Source organism: Nicotiana attenuata, chromosome 2 (genome assembly GCF_001879085.1).
Source record: "Nicotiana attenuata strain UT chromosome 2, NIATTr2, whole genome shotgun sequence".
Taxonomy (NCBI): Eukaryota; Viridiplantae; Streptophyta; class Magnoliopsida; order Solanales; family Solanaceae; genus Nicotiana; species Nicotiana attenuata.
Genome location: NC_031990.1, coordinates 54932504 through 54954113, shown reverse-complemented (window position 1 = coordinate 54954113; position 21610 = coordinate 54932504).

The window sequence follows — 21610 nt, the reverse complement described above, 5'->3', positions numbered from 1 at the left end:
ACTACACTTTGTGCGGTCCGCACTAGAGAGGTTCAGAGACTCAGCATTTCAGGCTTCGAAGCAATGCGGCCGCACTAAACTTTGTGCGGTCCGCGGTGGACCTCCGCAGCCGCACTATCATTCTGTGAGGTCCGCAGAGGCAAGGTTCAGAGAGCTGCCAAGTGGAAAGATTCAAGCCTGTGCGGTCCGCGGTCGACTTTGTGCGGACCGCGCTAGGAGCCTCCACGGCCGCAGTCCATTCTGTGCGGTCCGCGGAGCCTGGGTTCAGAGAGTCAAAATTTCAAGTTCAAGAGCCTAGTGCTGCCGCACACCATTTTGTGCGGTCCGCACTGACCACGCAGGGGCAATTTTGTCCAGTTTTTCCAGCTTAGTATAAATAGAATATTTTTCCATTTTTAGGGCATCAGATATTATCAGACGTTAGCTGCGCTCGTGAGAAGACATTTCTTAGCCATTTTGGGCACTTTTACTTAGTTTTAATCATTGAATCTTTGTATTTACATTAGTAATTGATTAATATGTCTTTCTCTTCATCTATTTCTTTGATTTTATCTTCAAGCATGAGTAGCTAGACCCGTTAGCTAGGGTTGTGGCTCAACCCTAGTGTGGGTAATTGATGGGTGTTGTGATTTAAGGTTAGATTGATTATGGGTGTTTGTTATTTGGGTTAATTTTATGGTTTAATTTATGAATTAGTGGTTGCAAACACTAGTTTCTGCTAAGTTGACTTAGGCTCTTCTTGAGAAAGAGAACCTAAGTCTCAAAAATTGACTCAATAAGGAATTGGGATGGACTCAAGAGATTTGATAGTCCCAATTAAAGGGTTAAACCTCGAGAGAGTAATTACCCGACTTGAACCCTAATTGCTTGGGCAAATATGCATACCTAATTGATCTTGAGAGAGTGAATTGGGCAAAACTACTCTTTCTACCGAGAGGTGTAGAGTGGGTAGTATCGAGCAACGGTTATAACATATTTTTCCAATCATGTTAATCGTGCCTTAGATTCAATTACCCGTCAATTAGCCACCTAGGTGAAAGTCACTACCCTAGTGCCTTTTAAACCATTAGATACAACTTGCAATAATTATCTCTTAGCTTAATCTAGTTGCATTTTTCAATTAGTAGTTTGATAAAAATAGAACCATAAAGAAAATCCAAATGAATAGAAGACCAATTAAGAGCACACACGCAATCCTAAACTAGATAGATACTCGATTCCAATCCTAGCTCTCTGTGGATTCGATCCCGACCCAAAATTGGGTAAAAGCTATTGCGATACTCTCTTGCTACTTATTAGTAGTGCGGAGTTGGCAGCGATCAGTCTACAGGTGTACAAGTTGCACCTCTGCCCCTACTAATGCCCCTACCGCAACCTCGGCCTCTCGCGACCCTAACGGGTGGTACTGGTGGCTGTCCATCCTATCCGATAGCACGTGTACTCACCATCTGTGAGAGAAAAGAATAACAGAAATTTAGTTACCAGAATCAACAGATTCACAGGACAAGAATTCAAGATTGTGAAGTTTCCTAAGGGTTCGGCAGCCTCTCAAAGATAAGTACAGACGTCTCCATACCGATCCATAAGACTCTACAAAACTTGCTCATGACTCGTGAGACCTATGTGACCTAGGCTCTGATACCAACTTGTCACGACCCAAAACCAAACCATCCTGATGGCGTCTATCGTGGAACTAGGCAAGCCAACTACTCAACCATTTTAACACAGTAAAAGATTTGAAAAATACGGAAGCAGTTAATATTTAAGGAAAACTTTTTAAAAGCAGAATAAAATTCGCAACTCAATACAAATCTCTCCCAAAATTGGGGTGTCACCGAGTACATGAGCATCTATAAAGGGATATAGTATACTACAACGTATAAGGAATAAGAACTGAAATATAAGTAAAGATAATGAAAGAGAGGCAAGGTCTACGAGCGCCATGCAGCTACCTCGATAGTCTCTAAAGATCCTAACTCCACACTCAGCAGCCGCCGTGACCGGAAGCACCTGGATCTGCACACGAGGTGCAGGGTGTAGCATGAGTACAACCAACTCAATAAGTAACAAATCCATCCTTTGGACTGAAAGTAGTGACGAACTCAAATGATACAGTTCAATATAGAAATAACAGTGCATAAACATAGACATGCTTTCAAGTTCTACAGTTAAACTCAATACAATAAAACAGATCAATTCTGAATAATGTGAAGAATATAACTTCTACATGTCAATGCACATGTTGTATGTGATGCACTATGCTGATAGCCTCAAGCGCTCGCACTCTCAAATGCTCAATCACTCAGTACTGTATATGATCGATCCGGCCCAGGGAAGATCCATCCAAGAATATATACATAACTGACCATCAGTCACTCAGTACTGAGTAGGGCCAATCCAGTCCGTGGGGAAGATCCATCCCCAGGTATAAATGCTTCGGACAAGATCCATGTCTAGGGAAGATCCATCCCTCAATATAAATCAACCACACTCACTAGGGGTGTGTGCAGACTCCGAAGGGGCTCCTTCAGCCCAAGCACTATCATAAATCAGTAAAATCGCTGCGGCGTGCAGTCCGATCCCATAAATGTCACTCATAATCACGCCCTCGGCCTCACTCAATCATCAATCTCTCCAATCTCTCTCACGGGCTCACAATGTCTTGAAACTAGCTCGAACATTATGATATGATGTATAAATAAATAACAACAGAGACTGAGATATGATATGAAATGAAATGAATATAACTGAGTACGAATACCAATGAAATCAGTAAGTCAACAGCAAGAAATGATCACTATGGGTCCCAACAGTACCAGCATATAGCCTAAACATGATCTCTAGCATGATTGACAGCTTAATTACTTTATCACATGATAAAAACACGGATATCAACAAGATAGATCCACTATATAGAGCCATGGAATTGACCAGGTCACAATTCTCACGGTGCACGACTGCACGCCCGTCACTTGGTATGTGTGTCACCTCAACACCAATCACATAACATATAATTCGGATTTTCGAACCCTTAGAGCTAAGTTTAGAAGTGTTACATACCTCGATCCCAGCAAAACTCTACTCCAATACGCCTTTGCCTCGCAACTCGGCCTTCAAATGACCGAATCTAGTCACAAACAGTACGATACAATCAATACGGGCTAAAGGAATCAATTCCACAAGAAATTATGAAGCTATTAATCAAAAATCCAAAATCAGCTCAAAGCCAGCCCCCAAGTCCCGAAATCCAACAAATGTCAAAAAATCCGAAAGCCCATTCAATCACGAGTCTAGCCATTCCAAGTTTATCATAATCCGACACTAAATCGTCACCCAAATCCCCAAATCAAACTCTCCAAATCCCTAGCCACAAACCCCCAAATTTCACCTCAAAACCACACAATCTAGGTGGGAAAATTAATGGGGAAACAAGATTATTGATAAAAAATGAGCACAAGGAGCTTATCTCAAGAATCCCTTAAAAATCCTCTAAAAAATCTCCAAAACCCGAGCTCAAATGTTAAAATGAAGCCAAAATCGCGAACCCTTGTACTTAACACTCTTTCCAGCCTTTCCGCTTCTGTCCGCATCTGCGGTGTCGCAGAAGTGACCACAATTTCACTTCTGCGATAGATCTATTGGAGTTGGGCCTACGCTTCTGCGGTCCTGGCCCCGCATCTGCGCAATCGTAGGTGTATAATTTACCATCGCACCTGCGAGCCTTCCGCTCCTGCGCCCCTAACGCCGTATCTGCGACCATGCAGGTGCGGAAATAACCTCGCACCTGCGACCTCTGCTCACTTCTTTCTTGCCCGCTTCTGCGGCTCCCTTCTCACTTCTGCGAGCTCGCATCTACGGTGCCCAGTCTGCAGGTGCGATTACACCAGCAGCTGCCAACTTCAGCAATTCTTTAAGTTCAAAACTTGATCCGTTAACCACTCGAGTCCTCAACCAATCATACTATTCAGTCCCAAAATACAACACAAACTTAGTCGAGCCCTCAAATCACCTCAAACAACATCAAAAATACAAATCGCATCCCAATTTAAGCCTATTGAAACTAAGAAAATTTAACTTCTACAAATGACGCCGAAGCCTATCAAACCACGTCCGAATGACCTTAAATTTTGAACACAAGTCACAAATGACACCACGGGCCTAGTTCAACTTTCGAAAATCCAATCCGACCTTGTTATCAAAAAAGTCCACTCCCGGTTAAACCTTTCAAAAATCCAACTTTCGCCATTTCTAGCCTAATTCAACTACGGACCTCCAAATCACAATCCGGACACGCTCCCAAGTCTGAAATCACCTAAGAAACCAACGGAACCATAAAAACTCTATTTTGGAGTCATTTACATATAAGTTAACATCCGGTCAACCTTTTCAAATTAAGCTTCCAACTTTGAGACTAAGTGTCTCGGTTCATTTCGAAATCTTTTTGGACCCGAACCGACTAACTCAGTAAGTTATATAACAACTATAAAGCATAAAATTGAGCAATAAATGGGGGAGAGGGGGAAAAGTGGCTACAACTCTCAAAACGACCGGCTGGGTCGTTACAAGTATTCCCCTTAGGGTCATGCACCTTCATTATCTTGAGAAAGGGCCCTGTGACATCCATTTCAATGAGTAAGCGAACATAATATATACCAGCAGTATTTGTAGTGCACTCATCTGCAAACAAAGGAATCCCAGTCCACTACCAATATGACTGATAGTTTTTCTTCCCGAACAGTTAATCGGTAGGTTTGGTAATTTTATCCATACTGGAATAGTTCTCAATACTTCATCATGAAAGTTAAAATCAGGAGACCATATTTTCACAATTACAGTTCTACTATTAATAAAGTGTGGTCCAGAATACAATACCACGTTCTTCTCCTCTTCATTGCTAAATCCAATCACAAAATTATCCTCGTGATGATAGTAGATTTGTGGCTTAGTTGCAAAATTCCACTGACTATCGAAGAATCTCTCTAAGGCTCCAATTGAAGGTGAGTATCCTATCACATATAAGACAAAAGCATGTTTCCATTTCGCGTTCTCCTCGTCAATTTCTTCCTGATCAAGTACCATAATCTTCTCCCTATCTTGTATTATTAGTGTGATGTAGTTCAGAGCCATTCCTCAAGATTCCAAATTGTTACTAGTAACAACATTCACCAATGTTTTAATGCCATTATTTGTAGTAGGTAGCTCATTCTTTCTTTGTTATGTTGGTGCGACCTTATCGACCTCTTCTGCCGTAGCTTTTATTTTAGGGTTCATCTGCGTACTCTATAAGTTATCAACCTCTAGGGCAGAGGGACTCACAATTTTTTTTCCATGCCTTGAGCTACTCGGAAAACTCCATACACTCAGTCCCAGCCTAGATTCTTGTAACCACATTATAAACTATTTCAATTTCAACATCCTTACCTATATTCGATGGAGTATTCTGACCCTCACTGTTGGTGTTTGTTACCCCATTTGTTGATTGACTAAATATCGGGTAAGTCTCCATAAGGTCAGGTTTCTCTAGAGCTCAACGATTTATATTAGCTACCTTCACTTCTGATAGTTCAATCTTCTTTGCTGCTTTTTTCTTCCTGCCCCCAACCATTTTTCGGCGGGCCGTACGATAATTTCACTACCAACGTGCGCCCAGTGGAAGCTTATATTTGATTTTTAATTATCGATATTACGCATAGACTTTGAAAAAATGATATACACACCTAGTTCTAATTCTAAATTAAGAAGAAACCCGAGCATCGTATTATGAAATAATACGGTGCAGTGACATTATTTGCTTCGGTAAATGTTCTAAAATGAAGAGGAAGACGACTGCAGGATAAGTAAAAAATGGGACCAACTATTTTAACACATTTTATAATTGGATCTTGGGTCGGAGTTTTGTGGTAATAAAATAGAATAACTCAGTATTTTAAATGGCATGACAAATGAGTCTAGTGAGAGAGTGTGAGTAATTCTCATAACTTGATTGATCTCTAAGTTTCATTGAAAGAACTTAACAAGGATTACTATTTACTTTTATTTTAAGATATTTTTAATACTTAAAGGAAGATATACATAGAGACTTCCTTAATGACTATCCACTAAGGTGTTCATGGAAGTGATATTCTATGAGTATTATTCTCAAAAATTTAGTTTATATACACCGGCCTGATACGGAAAATAATGTCACAACTATCAGATTAATATTACCTATTGTAGTAGATAATTTGTCTTACTTTTAATATTATAAATCTCACTTTTTGAAAAGTTACATTTCTCTTGGCCTATTAGATACTTAGGATTACCTTTATCTTCAAAGAACTGGAGTAGAGTGGAATGTCACAAGCTAGTAAAGAAGATCACATATAGAATGAGAAGTGGTTATTCTAAGCAGCTTTCTTATGCTGGCAGATTACAAATAATTAATATTGTTCTCTTCTCTATATACAACTTTTGGGGGCTGTGTTCATTTTACCATAAAGTGTGATAAAAGAATTGATAGAAAGTGCAGGGAATATCTCTGGCAAGTTCTGAAGGGCAGAGGAAAATATCTCTAATAGCTTGGGAAAAAGTGTATAAGCCTAAGAAGTTTGGAAGCTTGAACATAAAAGGATGTAAACTATGGAATATTGACGAGCGCAAAACACAATACGAAATTAATGCTCTTTAGCCAAAAATGGTATAATTATGATTATCGTCTACAGAGGAATTGAATTTAAACAATGTTCAAGTAATTTCTAGCTTAAGGTTATTCAAAATGATTAACATGTTAGTTGTGATGATTAATAACTAAAATTAACTATGAAACTAAAACAATTAACAATTGATCACTGGAAGACAATAATTGAGCAACACTTAAATATCAATGGGAGAAATAAGGGTCGTGACAGGATAGGTGCAAGATAGCTATTTGGGATCCAACTCTAGATCAATTCACTCTAATGTTCTAACGATTCTCACGATTCACGCGATGATTAGTTCAAACGTGTAGTTAAGACTCTCTCTCGATTAAATCTTAACTCTATGAGGTGAACTAATACAAGCACTTTAAAAATATGCAAGCATGCGTTAATGTGTTGTCATAAGGAAAAATATCCCTCGAATATTCTCCTAACTTGATTTAATCAACAATTCAACATACTCTTTCAATTACTTAAAAGAATCACTGAATTAAACCGAATAAAATAATGCATAGTGATAATCACCAAACTATTCCTCTTTTGATTAAATAAAATGGTGAATGAAGTTGCAAATGATTCAAAGCTCCATAAACGAATTCAAGCAAAGAACTAGAGTTAAAATCCATAAATCAATCAAAACACCATATCCGTTAAGCCATAAGGGAAACTATTCCATAATCATGGAGAAGACATCAATCTAACGTTACAATCCAAACTCCCGTATTGAATTGATGGAAAGATGATGAAATCTTGTGTCGTGGGTCTCCAATGATCTTCCAATCTTCTGTAGGGCAAAATTCCTCTTAAAATTATGCTTTTGATGAATTTATACCATGTAGGAATGGGCCCGGACGAAACTACCATTTCCAAGCCGAAGTGGTACAATTGGACCGCAGAAATACACTAGCGCCGCACGCTATGCACCGCCCATGCGCCGCATTCGTGAGGGTCTTCAGTGAGTTGATTTTTTCACTCTGTAGGAATTTTTCACTAGTGCTCCGTGGCGCATTGCGCGATGCGGTGGTGTATTTTTCTCAGAGTAATCTCTTTTTCTTACTTTTTGACATCCAGGCTTAGTCCTCGACCCCCGAACGTAATCCTAGCTTAATTTTTTGGTCTTCTACTCAGACTTCAAAGCTCCAAATCATCCATTTTATCTCCAAACTCAAGGGGTTGTGTTAATGCAGTGCAAGACATAGTGAAGAAAATGTTCAGTCTCTGAAGTTTCCAGTGTGGCCGCACTACACTTTGTGCGGTCCGCACTGGAGAAGGCTAAGGTGATACCTCTCTGAAGTTGGCCACTACGGCCAAACTACACTTTGTGCGGTCCGCAGTGGACCACTGCGGCCATGGTCCGTTTTGTGCGGACCGTAGTGGGATAATTGGCCAAGCTTGATCATAATAGCTTAGTGCGGACCGCGGTCCATTTTGTGCGGTCCGCACTGGTAGGTGAGGCTGGGCCCCAGGGGCTCTTCTATAAATAGACCCTGAGGGCCTCCTTTTACCCTTTTCACGAATTTGAATCTCAGAGTTATAATCACTGTTCACTTCCCCCATTTGCTCGTAAATTAACTGCTGGAACTTAGTTACTTCAATACATCTCATAATCTGGTACATTAATCTTTCTTTTACTTATTTAATTTTGGTAACTTCCTTTAATTTTCGTTCTTCTTAGCTTTTAGCTTCTCTTCCTCCCGTATTTTCTTAAATTGTTAGGTTAGGTTAGTTAGCTTTTCGATTCTTATATACCTTGTTAGTTTAATAGACTGGGTAAACATTTTGGGACATAAATTAGAGACCAATTTGACCTTAAAATCAAAATCTAATAAACCCTAACTCAGTGCCGATTCTGGGAACCCAGTGCGGACCGCGGTCGTATCTGTGCGTTCCGCGGTGCCCTAATACGGTCCGCAGTATCACTTTGTGCGGACCGCATTGATGATCTTGTGAAAATCTGAACTTTGGGCAGTGCGGCCGCGGTACATTTTGTGCGGTCCGCACTGCCTAGATACAGAGAGTGGGTAGTCTGACCCCCACCTCTACGCGGATCGCGGTCGATTCTCTGTGGTCCGCAGTGGTCCCTGTGCGGCCGCACTACCATTTTGTGTGGTCCGTACTGGGCAATTTCTGCAACTGTCTGCAACACTGTGCCTCTGTTCTGCAATTTGTTCTGCTGCAATAACTTGAATTGCCTTGATTGATACTAACAAATACATTGAATGATGTTTGCAGACAATGGTGAGACAACAAGGAAAAGGCTCAAAACAACCGGGAAAAGGAGAACCCTCCCGGGGAGGGAAGAAGAGGATGATAAAACTCACTCCCCAAGCTCGGGATAACATAAAAAAGACTAGAAAACTAATCAAAGCTGCAGACAGAGCTGCTTCCCATTCCTCGGGGAGTGAGTATCAACCATCAAGGGAAATTTCATCAGACTCCGTGCCAGAATATGTTGAAGACTGGCCGGAGAGATTCAGGCTAAGAGATACCCCTCCACCATCACCCACTGCCCAAGCACCAGAGCATGTTCCCCCTGAGTCATCTGAGGGCTCAGCAGCCGGCAGTGGTGAATACTCCACCTCCCCCATAGCTTCATTATCCAGGGAGAGTGCAGACGGAGGTGAGGAGGAGGTACAAGGGGATGAGGAGATAGCTGAAGGTGGTGAGCCTCAGGTGGGAGGCATTGCCTGAACTAGAAAGCCCGATGTATGGGATGATAGGTTTGTGAGCCGTACCACAAGTTTAGGGAGTGGTGGTCGGTGAAAAATTTATACCAGAGCGGATTTTCATTGACAGAGATCTATTACCCCACAACCCTGACGTGCATAGACAGTTCAGAACTAGAGTGAGTTGGGAGCACTTCTTAGATGACTGTGTGGACGCCAACGAACATATGGTCAAAGAGTTCTATTGCAATGTAGCCCACATCCAAAAGGGCTCCAAAGTGACCAAGGTTCGTAATAAGACAGTGTTGTTTGCAGGGAAATACCTCAACGAATACTTGGGCTTCAATGAGGAGGATGAAACTTTGTACATGGCAAAGTTGGAGATGGGCGAGGAGGTCCGTCCATGGTTAGCTCAGTACCTGGCAATCCCAGGTACCATTCCTGAGTGGTTGGCTGTTGGGGTCAAAATATTGCGGAGGACCTTAAACTTTGAGGCGAGGGGTTGGGAGACGTTTGTTTGCAGCCGGTTGGATCCTACTACACATGACCAGACCCTTCCTCTCCACCGGGCTGTATTGGTTGCTTCGATTATGGCGGGATACCCCATAAATGTGGGGAATGTGATGTCCCGCATTATCTCGTTAGTGGGAGCAGAGCATGACCGGAACTACCCTTTCCCTAGCACACTCACTATGTACTTTCGGGACTTGGAGGTGGACAAGAAGCCCTACGACCCCGTTCTCCTGGTATAGCTTGAAGGGGAATGACAACCAGTTAGCCCAAAAATCAATCCTAGAACTACAAAAAAAATCAAAGAAAACAAGAAGAAAAACACATGGGTTGCCTCCCAAGAAGCGCCTGATTTAACGTCGCGGCACGACGCATGTTACCATCCAATCATTTGAAATGAACAACAGCCACCACATGGCTATCATCAAACTTCCCAAGATAATGCTTGACACGGTGCCCGTTCACTCTAAAGACACCACCATTTTTGTTTTTCAAATCAAGAGCACCAAAAGGGGTCACCAACATAACTTCAAATGGTCCACTCCATTTTGATTTAAGCTTTCCCGGAAACAGACGTACCCGGGAATTGAACAAGAGAACCAAATCACCAACTTTGAACTCCTTTCCACGAGCATATTTATCATGAAGGTACTTCATCTTGTCCTTATACAAGGACGAACTAGAGTAGGCATGAAACCGGAATTCATCAAGTTCATTGAGTTGCTCCACCCGAAGATTAGCAGCTATATCCCAATCAAGATTCAACTTCTTCAAGGCCCACATGGCCTTATGCTCCAACTCCACTGGTAAATGACATGCTTTTCCAAACACCAACCGGTACGGCGACATACCAACTGGGGTCTTGTAAGCGGTCCGGTAAGCCCATAGAGCATCATCTAACTTTTTAGACCAATCGGTCCTATTGGCATTGATGGTTTTGGACAAAACGCTCTTGATTTCCCTATTAGACACTTCAACCTGGCCACTTGCTTGAGGATGATAAGGCGTAGACACTTTGTGGTTGACACCATACTTAGAAAGCAAGGCATCAAAAGCTCTATTACAAAAATGCGACCCTCCATCACTAATAATTGCCCGAGGTGTACCAAACCTTGCGAAAATGCTCTTCTTCAGAAATGCCACCACACTCCTAGCTTCATTATTGGGAAGGGCCACGGCCTCGACCCATTTTGAGACATAATCAACCGCTACAAGAATGTAAGTGTTTCCACACGAGCTTACAAAAGGGCCCATAAAATCAATACCCCATACATCAAAGATATCAACTTCAAGAATGGTGTTTAGAGGCATCTCATCTTTCTTGGAAATCATGCCCGCTCGTTGACATTGATCACATCTTTTTACTAGATCACTTGCATCTTTGAACAAGGTTGGCCAATAAAAACCACAACTCAGAACTTTCGAAGCCGTCCTCGCCCCTCCATGATGGCCACCATAGGGGGAGGAATGACAAGCCTCTAGAATGCTAAATTGCTCCTCTTCAGGTACACACCTCCGGATGACTCCGTCAGTGCAAATCTTGAACAAGTATGGCTCGTCCCAATAGAAGTCCANCTACGGGATGATGCAGTCACAAGGAAATTAGCAATGTCCGCAAACCATGGCATATCACACATCGATACAGAAAGTAGTTGCTCATCGGGGAATGTCTCATTGATCTCTAGGCCATCACACGGCCTAACTTCCTCCTCCAAGCGGGACAAATGATCTGCCACTTGGTTCTCACTACCTTTCCGGTCCACTATTTCCAAATCAAACTCTCGAAGAAGTAACACCCATCGCATCAACCTTGCCTTGGAAAGGTCTGTGACGTTCTTTCTCATGTTGGTCCACCAATAAACCTCCTTAAGACCATGACACATATTTGGGAACCTAGATGGAAAGAATACCTATAATTATGGGTTTCTAACATGATCTTCCCTCTTTAAGTCCATCTATGTCTGGAACATATAATTTGTCGTGGAAGTACCAGCATCTCCCCCTTATTCCAAAGCTATCATTTTATGCCTGTGAATCCCCCTCTTTCAGCTACACCAAGTAAGGATCATCAAACTATTTCTCCTACACTTCGCCTACTAAGGGGGAACAAGTCATATTCTAGACAACAACTCTACTATCTTTGGAGTACGCAAATTGAACTCCTAGCTAGGCTAAGCGGTGAACTTCTTTCACCAGAGTTGTCTTATCTACCTCAATCATGAGTTATACTTCCCACACTTGATTATCTTCTTAAGCACTTCCTGAAAACACTTATAGAATTGTTGTGAGCTAAGTCTTTAACCAGTACTCCGCAGACTAGAGTCTCGTGCAATGGCACTACCCTCGTGACACATAACTGGGCATGATTTTATAGCTTTCTGTTATCACTTTATCATCAATAACTAAACTCGGTGATCATTCTACTCACTTTGTTTTTCTTACACATGCTAGACATAATCCGTGTGGTAATTATACAATTTTCCCTCATTGCCGAACTGATTTTCTTTTTCATATTCTATGCTACTATTCGAGTTTCAAATCTCTAACTAGACTTACTGAAAATTTTCACATCACCCCTTAGACCAAAGGTCTTATACTTGTGGATCCTTCTCTTTTTGTTGGGATCCAAATAACTTTTCTTATCCTTAAAAATTCTTTGCACTTTATGTCAATGAAGACTCACCTTCTGACTTACTTCTGAGCAATCCTTCTTACTAGGAAAAACCCAAATTATTCACTTAATGGAAAGCTAGTGTATTCATAACTATCATACACAATCTTAATAATTTAACTCTGCTCACACTGCCAATCTTGGAGAAACCACATTTAGATAATTCCTAAAGGCTACTCTTCTGTAGTTTGTGCTCTCACTGCTAGTTAATTTTTTTCCCCACTATCACTGTACTTCGGGTTTAACTTAAACTCTTTGGGTTCTAACACGCGTTCGGTATTTCAAATTGTCATCCACTCATTAGAGTTAACCTAGCTAAGTGAATCAAATTGTACCTCTACTAGCTCTGCTGAAAGTGCTAATTCACTGTATCAACTCAAAACTTACTTACTATTCTTTTACTAACCACCTGCTACCATCATGTTTTCTTGCTTTGCTTTGAATAACTAAAGTGAAGCATAAGGTTATTCTAACTTCCCTCACCATCCAGCCCTGTTCTACGGTCGTATACTATCCCTTTTTTTTCTTCTAAACTATGTGCATGGATCACACTTAGGGAATTCATCTGCCTTAAATTAAATTGGAATATCTAACCCCAAACTTTCTATACAATACTAAATAATATCATACTATAAACATCCCAGGTAATCATTTAGTCACATAACCTAAGGGGGACTGCCATATCTTTTATCTTACATCAATGGCTGCTTCTTATAGTAACTTACTAACGTGGTACTTCTAGTTCTGATTTGAATAAATCTAAACGACTTAAAATCATTCCCTAAAATTCAATGTTGCCTTCTCTCGGTTCTCATTTAGTACATCATATTATTCTTAGCTATATTTCCCTTAGGCTCTTTTATGTCCAAAACTATAGTGATCAATTCTATGCCCGCTGCAGTTGAATTCTTAAACTGATACACCATGGGGTCTGACATACGGATACACTACCATACATATCTGATAAATCACTTTATGCACCATACAGTGCGTCTTGGGTCTTAATCCCTAAACATGCAAAGATTTTCGCTATGATCACTGTTACTTACATTATCTTTTACCACCCATAGGCATCATTTTATACTCACCAGTCACCAGGATTTTTATACACTGAAAATTGGAGATCTGGTAACTGAATAACTAATAATTGGCATACTGAATAACCATAAACATGCTAGCTAAAAGGCCGCTAACGGGTAACTGAGATAATCTGATATCCATAAAACATGATAACTGCTTTTGTACTTTCTGATAAGGTTATGCTCTAATCTGTACTACTATCCATTGCATCTCACTTTTAACATCCTCTCAAATCTCATATTTACCAAGTTGTACTCCATAATTATACCCCAATGGACAATTATCCTCTCTAGGACTTTAGGTTTCTCCTGCGCGTCGCTTGGGCATCCAATATGTTTGGAATTCGATAGGAAGAGAAGGTTAACTATTGCTCTAGGCTTCATGGCACGATATAGAGTAGAAAGAAGTGAGACAATCCTAAATGTCTTGGTAGTTTACCATTTATATGAGTGGCCGGCACACACATATAAAGGAAACTCCACTAGACACAGCTTCATAGACTCCTTAGGACTCTTGAACCTAGTGCTCTGATACCAAGGTTTGTCACGCCCCGAACCTGGGCCTGGACGTAACACGGCACTCGATGCCTGACTATATGTGACCGAGCGAACCAACTGGCTGGCTGAATCAACATGTGGTATCATAACATACTGAATGCGGAAGATAAACTAACACATGCTGATATACTGAAAGTCTGGATGATATAAATCAAAGTGCGGAAATACTAATACAATTCTAAAACATATTTGTAGCCATCATATCTTAATATGAAAAGCCTGTGACTCTGTCTAACTGTTACCCTAGTCTATGAAGCCTCTAATTTGTACTGAAAACACTGACTGTCTGAAAATACTGAAGACTGTAGTAATGATAATGCCCCGAAAGAACTGGGGATCACCAAATAGCTGGTACAAGAATCCTAGCGCTCTGAATCATCAACCTGTAAATCATTACCTGCATCGTGAGATGCAGGCCCCTGGCAAAAGGGATGTCACTACATTTGAATTGCACTGGTATGTAAAGCAACTGAAAGAAAGAATCATAAATGCTGAAACTGAAACCAAGCTGATAGCTGAGAATTTATAATTGATAACTGAAATGCTAACTATTGAAACTAAAACTGAAATGATAACTGGTAACTGATAACTTAACTGATAACTGATAACTTATAACTGATAACTGATAACTGAACTGATAACTGATAATTGAACTGAACAAAGGAAGTAAGGATATGAATACTCCCTCTTATGAATGATGAACAACCCGTTTATCTGAATAAATAAGTTGCGGCCTCAGGCCCAATATGTGTATATATATATATGTGCACAACTGTAGCCTCGGGCCCAAGTATACGTATACATAACTGCGACCTCAGGTCCAAAATGCATAAAGCATAAACTGCGGCCTCAGGCCCAGAGATGCATAAAGCATAAACTGCGGCCTCAGGCCCAAAGATGCATAAAGCATAAACTGCAGCCTCAGGCCCAAAGATGCATAAAGCATAAACTGCGGCCTCAGGCCCAAATACAGGTGTTCAACATTCAGGAATTGAGAATCATACTGCAATACATGATAGTGAAATACTGAATTACACTGAGTTGCATGATACTGGAATACTGGATCACACTAAGTTATATAATACTGGAATACTGAATAGGACTAGATTGAGACATGTAATCTTGAACTGATTATGAACATTGAAACTTCAACTGCTTATGGCATACTGAGTAATCTATACTAAGACTCGGGGGCATCAAACCCAAGTCTATATTGAATACGCATTGAGGTCACAACGTTCAGAATGAAAGTGGTGAACGAGTTATGAAGCTAGAGAATAGAAGTTCTGCAACTATTCAAGGAACTAGGCTAAACTATATTTCTGAGGCAATTAGTAACGTCATAAAAGAAACGTAGTGCAGGGAGAATCATTAAAATTCCCAAACATATAGAGTTAGCCTCACATACCTTAACTTCCTGCTCTTGAGCATAATACAATATTCGCCAACCCTTTCAACTTTAATGTATATCAATACAAGTCAAAGGGATTCCAAATTAGCAACAATAGTCATGTTTTGGTCACTTAGGCATTTTATCAAATACTTGGTGGCATAAAGCTTCGTAGCCCTTATTAATGGTGTTTCTACACCCAACAACCCATTCTCTTGTTCCTAGTTAAATTATAAAGTCTCAAACGATTATAATCAACATTATTCTTCATCACCCATAAGGTAAACAACACCCTTAACCAATAATCAACAATCAACACCCCAACCTATAATCGTTCATGCTTTTCTATCAAACCATCAACTCATATCTCATGAACTAGGATTTATAATCATTAAACCAATGCTAGAATCAATTAGAGAGTGAAGACATTACCTCTTTGAAGTCCAATCCCCTTGAATTCGAGTTCTAGGGTTCCTTCTCTCAACAATGATGTCCCAATCGAATATCTAATGATATGGAGGGTTTACCCATGTTAATAAGATGTTGGAAAATTGAAATTAACTTAGAATCACGATTAGAACTTACCTTGGGTGGTGGATGGACCCTTAAGGAGTTAGGTTTTTTTGAGAGCTTTACTTTCTAGAGCAAGTTTTTATGTTTTAGGGTTGTGGGGGACAAAATAGGGCTAAAAAAATAACTTTCCAAGTTGGCCACTGCGTCCCAGTAGGCCTGACCGCGGTCCCGACTGCGGTAAATCGCTGGCACACTGCCTCACCCCGTGGTCGCGGTCCAGGCGCGGTGGTTGCGCACTGTTCTGTAAAATGGGCATAACATTTTGCACAGAGTTCTGTTTTAGCTCCACAATATATCGTTGGAAAGCGATTTCAAAGGCCTACAACTTTCATGTTTTGAGTTTTCCCAAATTCCATACACATTGTCACTTAGACCTGCTGGAATATAGACCTTCTGCAAACTTAGTCGATTTTTTCAAATCTTATGCACCTCACTTTCCATCTTGCTTTTGAAACAACTATTCTCACCCATAATCATCCCGATGGGACTTCACATGTCCAAAATATAACCTTACTACTCCTTTAACTCATTCATACCTAAGCCGAATGTACGGGGTGTTACATTAGATCTCCAAGGATTTTGCTGAACCTGGAGAACATTTCCTCTACTGATTCTCTGTCATTCATTTGGAATAGCTCATAGTCACGAACTAGAAGATTGATTCTTGTTTCTTTCACTTCGTTGGTTCCTTGATATGTGACCTCCAATTTATCCCACATTTCCTTAGCAGTTTCACAGCTTGAAATCTTTTCATACTCTTCTCCACTGATAGCATTATATAGTAGATTTTTTTGCTTTGGCATTCACAGTTATGACAACAACTTGTTCATCAGTGTAATCATCTAAGTCAAGTGGATCATTGGATACTATGACTCTACCATTCTCATCTTTCTTTGGCGGGATTGGAAGATTACCCTTTTAGATTACGCGCCAAACTTTGATGTCATATGACATAGTGTATGTTTTCATACGAACCTTCCAGTGGGAAAAGTGTTGTCCGTTGAAATATGGAGGTCGTACCTGAGATGTTCCTTCTTGAAATAGTGCACCGATGATTGTGTTTGATCCCATGATCTTTTTCTCACTAGCTGTTAAGCAAAGTTTGTGAGCCTAGCTCTGATACCAATTAAAAATACAAGAGGGGGGGGGGTGAATTGTAACCAATTAAAATTTTAGTTGACTAAGTGTGAGTTTAGTCAACGAGGTTTTGCACAGTGAACAATTTCAGTAAGAATAAAATAGACTAACAGAAAAGTAAAGAAGGCATAGCAGTTTTATGCTGTTTCAGTACTGGTGTGGTACCTACGTCCAGTTCCCTTGGGTCACAAGGGTTCTCTTAGATCTTTGATAAAGGATTACAAAAGTGATGGTTTTAGTACGTTCACCATCAACGATGTTCAGCAACAGTGATCTTTGTAACACAACTCTCTTTTGTGTTCTAACTGTTCCTATCTTTTGTGACACTTGTAGACTCAAGAATACAGTATTTTTACTAAGAAGTAGAATGGCTTAGACAACAGTTTTTGTAGTTGCATGAAATTCAATGTCCTTCTGCTTCTTCCTTTATAGCTTCATGAATCTTCTGCTTCCTTGACTTCTGGGATTGTACTGCGCAATTTTAGGAATCATTTCCTTGTGAGGCATGTACTTCTAAGAGAATGACCCAAGGGTTGCCTCATGAATCTAGCTTGAAATGGTAGCTAGATTCGTCTCTCTTTCCTTATGAATTGCTTCCTTGGCTGGAGATAATCTTGGTTGATTGCTTCAATCTTGGCGGATTGCTTTCGTTATTCCTTCTTGGCTTTCTTGGCTTGAGCTTCTGCTGAATCTTGCAGGTTTGATTGCTGTCCGTGATTTGCTCCATTCTTGTACGTTTGAGGATCTTGGTTAACACTGATTGGTCTGTCCGTGATTTGTTCCATTTTTGCGCACTTGAAAATCTTGATCAGTTGTTGATTGATTCCCTTCTTCTTAGGCTGTTTGATTTATTTACCATGTAAGGCAATGGTTCAAGATACATAGTCGTTAAGTGGATCTTCATTCCTTTTAGCAATGTTGTTGCTCACCAGAATCTGCATACAATAATATAATATTAGTCAAGGCTTCTTTAGGGTTATTGATCATTATTAAAATTCTAAATCTAACATCATAAACTTCAAATTCCATATCCGATCGACTTTGTCTGAAGTCCAAGTCTAAATTTATCTTGATAGGTCGGTACGAAAATTGAAAGAGTAAGGGTTGTAAATCCTAAAAGATGCGCCTTTTCTTTTACTCTTGTTCTTTCCCTTTCATCAAAGGTGATTCTATTTATGATCATGCCCCCAACAGTCTTAGGGAACTTTTCACCTTTAGTATTGTTTGAGAGTGAAAATGAAAGTTTATGGTCGTAATAATGGCTACTTCATCACCTATTCAAATTGGCCATCAAGGGTATTTTTAAATCTAGTTATATAACTCAAATTTATTTAAAAGCTACTTTGTGGGGTAGTTATTAGAGGAAAGCTCCATAATTGATCCTGTGTTATTATATTATAATTTTATCCTCCATTTTTTTAATATAAAATTTCCCAGGTTGGCTAGGGAGTTGTATTTCAATAAAGCAAGGAATACAAGAGGGCGATATATCCTTAACCTCTAAAATACGACACAAGGATGAAAAGTTATCCTTCAGAAAACTGGGAAGGGGGATTTTGTGCATCTCTGTAACGACCCGACCGGTCATTTTTAGAATTCACGCCTCGATCCCCTATTAACTGCTTTCCCTAAGTTTATTCTGCTATTTTGGTTTGCCGGGTCATTCGGTGTGGGGTTTCGGAGAGTTTTGGGACACTTAGTCCCTAAATGAGAGCTTAAGTGTTGGAAAGTGGCCCGTAGTCAGAACAGTGTGAAGACGGCCTCGGAATGGAAATCCGACGGTTCCGTTAGCTCCGTTAGGCGATTTCGGGGTTGGGTGCGTGTTCGGAATGTATTTTGGAAGTCTGTAGCTCATTTAGGCTTGGAATGCTGAAGTTTGAATTTTTGAAGTTTCCTGTCCGATAGTGAGTTTTTGATCCGAGGGTCGGAATGGAATTCCGGAAGTTGCAGTAGCTCGTCATGTCATTTGTGACGTGTGTGCAAAATTTCAGGTCATTCGGACGTGTTTTGGTTAGGTTTTTGATCGAAAATGTATTTTCATGGAATTTGAAGTCCTTAGGCTCAAATCATTGATTAATTCGAGTTTCCGACGTTGTTTGAGGTGTTTTAAGGATTGGTACAAGTTTGAATGAGGTATTAGGTGCTATTGGTACTTTTGGTTGGGGTCCCGGGGGCCTCGGGATGATTTCGGGTGGTTAACGGAGGAATTTGAAGTTAATGCAGCAGCTGAATGTCCCTCTTCTGGTATTTTCCCATCTGCGGCTTGGGAACCGCAGATGCGGTGCCGCAGAAGCGGCTATTTGGCCGCAGAAGCGGCTTGTCCCCTTTTCCCTCAGAAGTCGCAGAAGCGGTGCCATTTCCGCAAAAGCGGAGCCGCAGAAGCGGCTTAGGCATCGCAGAAGCGACCCAGCTATCGCAGATGCGGCCCTGTCCCCTTTAATGAAAGCCGCAGAATCGGTTGCTATTTTCGGCATAAGCGGGACCGCAGAAGCGGCCCCTTGTCCGCAGAAGCGAAAACACCTGTTCAGAAAAGGAAAATTCGAGGGTTTGATTTCATAAGTTAGAAAAATGAATTTGAGCTCGGGTAAGGGCGATTTTTAGAGGGTTTTGAAGAGGAGATTGTTGGGTAACGTTTCTTTAACCCTTTTTAGTTATATTTCATCATTTTGTAGTTAAATCCATCATTAAGATTCGAGCTTGGGATCAAAATTTGAAGAATTTGGTTAAAACTTCTTAGAACGAACTATTGAGTTTTGAGTGGGCATTTGACCTCCGATTTGGGAGATTTTATATGGTTAGGCTCGTGAGAGTACGAGGGTTCTGAAAATGTAAAAAAATTATCCGATTCCGAGATGTTGGCCTGAGGGGCATTTTGGTCATTTTGCCTAATTTCACGCCTTAGCTTTGAATTAAATAGTAGAATCAGTTGCTTGAGATGTTATTTACAATGTGTGATTTAATTGAATAGATTTGGGCCATTTGGAGTCCAGTACTCGTGGCAAGTACGTGGTTGCTAGTTGATTTTAGCCGGTTCGAGGTAAGTATCTTGCCTAACCTTGTGTGGGGGACTTCCCCTTAGGATTTGAGTCTTCTTTGTTGATTGTATTCCCTGTACGCGAGGTGACGAGTGCGTGCTCGGATTTAATTGTGGAAAATTGCCCCTTTTAGGCTCTTAGGTACTTGTAATCACCGAATATGAAGTTGTTCTTGATACGATTGAATTCCCTGTTATTAGTTCCACCTCTACACGACTTACTTGGAATTTATCTACCCTTTTTGGTTATTCTTGTTGCCTAAATGACTTTTACTTGTTTAACTGTAGACATTTGCCCTTCTGTAGTCACATTATCATTCCTAACTGCTTGTCTTTATCTGGAAAGCATTATTTCTATCTCTCGTGTAATTAAATGGTCTTAATTGGAAAGAAGTTAGATATCCTATGTTTAGTCGATACTTCCTTAATTGTAACTATTTGATCCATGTTAACTTCCTTGTTGTAGAACTGAGTATTATGGAATCGTTGTTTCGTATTATTTCTCCCTTGTTGAGTTGTTCTTATTGCGCTTAGTATTTCCCTGTTACAGTTATTTCCTTGTACGTTAGTTATACCGTCTTTTGGTGAACGGAATCTCTTGAGTTGATTCTCTTGCTTTGTTCTTGTATATATTGTCATTTGTTGATATTGTGATGCACGAGGTTTCTGCCGTGCGGTTGTTGGTATAGTGATGCACGAGGTTTCTGCCGTGCGGTTGTTGATATTGTGATGCACGAGCCGTGCGGTTGTTGGTATAGTGATGCACGAGGTTTCTGCCGTGCGGTTGTTGTTGAAGGGTTGCACGAGGTCTTTGTCGTGCTATTGTTGTTATTGATGTTTTGCACATGCGGCGTAATAAGGCGGGATATGTTATATGCTTATATGTGGGTTGCGCATGTGGCGGAATAAGGTGGGAACATTGTGATGCACGTGTGGCGAAATAAGGCGGTGTTTATTATGTTACTAATTGCACACGTGGCGAAATAAGGTGGGCTATGTCAGGGGATGATTGTAGAGAATTGTGACGGCCTGTGGAGGCATTCCTATTTGTTTAATAATGTGATTGTGGGTTGCTTACCGGTATGAGCTTTATCGCTTGGAAGTTGTGAGGAAACATCGCACGTGCGGTCGGTTCTCCTTTTCATGTTTACTAGCTGGTAGAATTTTGTTAGAAACATTTGCACAAGCATACACGTAGCTGAACACCCCTATTAGAGGTGAATTCCTCCTGATTTTGCTAAGGGTGGAGGTACGCCCTCGTTTATCCATTATATTTGTGAGAGTGTCCCTAGTTAGCCAGTTAGTTGTCGGTATG